Below are 4,870 nucleotides of genomic sequence, written 5' to 3' on the forward strand. Positions count from 1 at the left end.
CTCCTGGGCTCCTCCAGGGGGGGCTCTATGGAGAGGGGGAGGCTCCAGTCTGGACCAGTGAGCTCCGGTGTGAAGGAAATGAGTCTGTGGTCCTGGACTGTAGGAGGTCCAGCTCTGCTGGGAAGACCTGCTCACCTGGAACAGCTGCAGGACTCACCTGTACAGGTACCAAGGGGGCGTGGCTTTCATATGACAGACTTTTACAGGTACCAGGGAGGCGTGGCTTTCATCTGACAGTGTGTTTGTGTGACTCATGTCTTTGTGTCTCTGCTCTGATCCAGGTGGGGTCAGGTTGGTGGGACAGCCGAGCCGCTGTGCTGGTACTTTGGAGATCCAACACCAGGGACACTGGAGACCAGTAGGAGACCAGTATCAAGACTGGGACCTGAAGTCTGGATCTGCTGTGTGTCAGTATCTGGACTGTGGATCAGCTGTTTCAGTCGACAGCACAAATGATTCTACAGACAGACCTGTGTGGTGGGTCTCAGTTCCTTGTCTAAAGCTGACATCTGGACCCAGGGACTGTGTTAGACTGTATGATTACTATGAACACTCTGCTGTGGACGTGGTGTGTTCAGGTACAAACGGACACAAACTGTGTCTGAACTGAATTCTCAGTGACCAGATGGTTCTGACTCTGACGTTTAAAGTTCCATCGAATGAATCTGTTCATTTCATCAGTTGATTATTTTGTCTCAGTTCATTGTTTTTTCGCTCAAATGTGTCAAATATTGACCTTTGACCTTTGGAGCATCCAGATCCCAAATGAACGTCTTCATTTGGACCAGATGAGGCTGAAAACACAAACAGATTTCCCATTAGTCTCATTTAGGACAAAAGGACCAAATGTTGACATGTGAGACTGTAAAAGCACCACATGTGTGTCCTTTTTTACCCATAATGCCTTTGAAGGTCAGCTGTGCTCTAAATGACCCATTCCTCATGTTTTCATTGGTCAGTGTTCATCCCATCCCAAACTCCTGTGGATCAGATCCATCTGTGTCTCTGAGGAGGATGGATTCTCTGACTGCTTGTTTGTGCTCATGTGTGCTGCTTGGTCCAATCATGTCTCTGTGTGTGGACAGATCTGCTGCCTCAGCCCAACATCTCCCTGTCTGACGGGGTCTTTGAGGTCTACCAGCAGGGGTTCCGGGTCCTGGTGTTCTCCGACTTCACCGTCACCTGCTCCGTCCGTCCGCAGTACCCAGGAGGCTCCTTCCGGCTGATCTCCGACACCGAGAAGCCCCTGAACCTCACCCTGCCGGCCGTCAATCACTCCGCCCACTTCCTGTTGTCCTCCATGGGCTACGCCCACCGAGGGAACTACACATGTGTTTATCACGTGGACGTTTATAACCGCAGCTTCACGTCGTCTCAGAGCCCCGCCCTCTATCTGACTGTGGGAGGTAACGTCAGGACAAACACACAAAAAACACCCACAATGCATTTGGGTCAAATCTGATTTGTTTGTGTTGGTTCAGATTCACATTAAATGTGACTTCTATCAGTTTGGAGTCTGAACTGAATGTGACCCTGAAGTGACCCACATGGACTAAAGAGGTCCTGAAGTGACCCACATACACTGAAGAGGTCCTGAAGTGACCCACATGCACTAAAGAGGTCCTGAAGTGGCCCACATGGACTAAAGAGGTCCTGACGGAATACCAGACCACGCAGACACACACTGTGTTTACAGAAGGAAATATGGTTTTTCTCCGCTCTGACCAACAACTGAGACGTTTGTCGCATTTCACTGACAGAAAGGTCGGATAAATGCGACCTGGACGTTCAGACTGAAGTCACGTTGGAAAATATCAGATCTAAGTCAGATTTAGGACCACATATGACAGTGGTCTGCATCAGATTTAGGACCACATATGACAGTGGTCTGGGTCAGATTTAGGACCACATATGACAGTGGTCTGGGTCAGATTTAGGACCACATATGACAGTGGCCTGGGTCAGATTTAAGACCACATATGATAGTGGTCTTGCTCAGATTTAGGACCACATATGACAGTGGTCTGGGTCAGATTTAGGACCACATATGACAGTGGTCTGGCTCAGATGTAGGACCACATATGAAAGTGGTCTGGCTCAGATGTAGGACCACATATGACAGTGGTCTGGCTCAGATGTAGGACCACATATGACAGTGGTCTGGCTCAGATGTAGGACCACATATGACAGTGGTCTGGCTCAGATGTAGGACCACATATGACAGTGGTGTGGCTCAGATCAGTGCTGTTCAGACTGTGTGTACCAGATCAGATCCAGGTCACATATGGACACATTTCCCTTCAGTCTCAGTCAGACTCAGAATCCCACTGAGCTCAGCACAAACATCCTCATGATGTAAATCTGTCCCATTGGTGCAGGTTTACTTCAGACTGAATACACTGGTCTACAATTAGGACCCCGCCCCCAAAGGGGAGACGAGGGCTGTTGTTTTTGGTTCCGTTTGTTTGTTTACAGTTTCGCAGTAAAACTATTGGCTGAATTCAGACCTAATGTGGTTTAGAGATTAGCACTGATCCAGAACAGATGTGAGGACATTTGGGGAAAAGTAGGTCAAAGTTCAAATTTTTGATGATTTTTTTAATATCTTTTTTTTCCATTTCCTTGTAGTGGGCGGAGTTTAAAATGTCAATAAAAACATCAGTTTTGTTTCAGTTTACTTCAAACTCTGCACAAATCCAGAGGTAGTTGTTCTCCATCACTCTGACATAAAGCTCAGACAGACCTATGGATTTTTTCACATTTTGGCTGAATTCTTTTCATTTTTTTGCCTCCATTTTCCTGCCATTTGTGGTACTCTGCTGTTGTAAAGGATCGGGAAATCAGGCGAATTAAAAAAAAAAAAAAATCCATCAAAAACATGTCATTTCTAATAAACTTATTCTGAAAAAACAAATGAACTTTGCCGTTGAGGAAGTGATTAAAGGTGCTGTGGGTTAAAATCTTGACCCTCGAGTCTGTGACCATGAAATAATATCAAGGAAATAATCTGAAAACAGAGCAAAGTCCTGAAAACATACTGTGCATTTATTTATTCAACTGCATGAACATTATCACCACACCAGGGTGGAGAATAAGAGCCAATAGGTGCGAGGGGGCGGGGTTTGTGGTGCATGGGTTAGAAATGATCCTCCTCAGATTAAATGTGTTCAATGTTCTAGATTTGAATCAGATGAACTGTTCAACTAATGACCACAGTGTTGGTTTATTTATCCAACAGATGTGGAAATGTTCCACTGGTAGAACCTGTCCAGTCCATTTAGAAACAGATGTGTAAATGTTCCACTGGTAGAACCTGTCCAGTCCATTCATAAACAGATGTGTAGATGTTCCATTGGTAGAACCTGTCCAGTCCATTTAGAAACAGATGTGTAAATGTTCCACTGGTAGAACCTGTCCAGTCCATGTGTTGTCATGTGCAGACAGTGTTTGCAGTCGATGTGACACTAATATTCATCTGGACTTAAATCCATTCTCTGCTTAATTTTCCAGTTTTCCATTTGGAGCCCAGACCTGATGCTTGTTGTTGTTGTTGTTGTTGTTGTTGTTGTTGTGTTTCAGACTTGGTGACAAATCTGATCATCAGGGTGGTTGTGGTCCCCTTCCTCCTGATCACAGGGACCATCTGCCTCTTCTTCTACTGTCGGGTCAGTTCACAGCTTTATTCAACACTAACACACTTCAACACTGACATGGGACGCTTCTGCCAAACTGGTTTTACCTCCAACATCTGACACATGTTTGTGCAGGTTTACCAGACTCATGGTGTGGACCAGACCACCACAGAAGAACCACTGAGAACGGAAGAACGGCTGATAGCATAAGAACGGACCTGAACCCATAACGGAATAACTTATCTTATTGTCCTGGTAAAAAAATTCTTTGCAAATGTAATAACTGAGGTAATAACGAAAACTATATGAATAAAACTGTATTTAAGTTTGATTTATTAGAGAGAACTGGGATCACATCACAGAGGGGGGGGGGGCAGAGAGAGAGAGAGAAGGAGAGAGAAAGCGATTTTTTTTTTACCAGGCCAATAACGTACGGCCAATAGTTTACCGTTCTCTGTGGTTCTTCCGTTCTCGGTGGTTCTTCTGTTCTCAGTCAGATAACTTTCAGATCCGTCCCATGTCAGCAGGATTTCACTGATCAGCTGATTGGATTCATTGATCGAATGGACTGAACATGAGTGACAGCAGCACATGATGATCACATGTTTGTTCCAGGCCAGTGGGGGGCGGAGTCGACTGAAGGCACGCAACACACCATGAGAGACACCGACACAGTCTACGAACACAGTCTACAAACAAAGTCTATGAACACAGTCTACGAACACAGTCTACGAACAAAGTCTATGAACACAGTCTACGAACACAGTCTACGAACAAAGTCTATGAACACAGTCTACGAACACAGTCTACGTCCATGTCCTCGTCCATCCTGCAGAATAGTTGTGTGTGTTGTTTGTGTCCCAGTCCCAGTTCTGGTCCTGGAGTCCTGGTCCGGTCTGAATGTTCAGTGTGTTTGTGTTTCAGCGGTTCCTGGTTCTTCTTAGACTTGGACTCAGACCTGTTCAGTCCTGGGTTAGGGTTGGGGTTCTTCAGGTTCCCTTTTGTCTCTGTTCATATCTGAGGTATTTTTTTGGACTTCTTGTATGATTTGGTTTTGTCGCTGCCTCACTGTCGTTTTGTTTTAATGTGAAGAAGATTGAATGTGAGCTGCAGACAGATATGTGAGTTTTGGATGGACACATTTACAACATGTGTCAGTGATTCAATTCCCTTTAATACTTTTTAGGGATGGAACCAGATGAACATTTCAGATCACAGTTATTGGGACTAAAATTATC

General features: G+C 45.2%; 1 long non-coding RNA gene across 1 annotated transcript; it reads left to right on the forward strand.

The window, feature by feature from the left end:
* Nucleotides 1-1,347: 1,347 nt before the first annotated feature.
* LOC115439599 (uncharacterized) lies at nt 1,348-4,610 on the forward strand. The gene is made up of 3 exons (XR_003938266.1): nt 1,348-1,406; nt 3,580-3,665; nt 4,248-4,610. It is a non-coding gene; the product is annotated as an uncharacterized LOC115439599 (long non-coding RNA).
* Nucleotides 4,611-4,870: the final 260 nt, after the last annotated feature.

This window comes from Sphaeramia orbicularis, chromosome 19, assembly GCF_902148855.1.
Source record: "Sphaeramia orbicularis chromosome 19, fSphaOr1.1, whole genome shotgun sequence".
Classification (NCBI taxonomy): Eukaryota; Metazoa; Chordata; class Actinopteri; order Kurtiformes; family Apogonidae; genus Sphaeramia; species Sphaeramia orbicularis.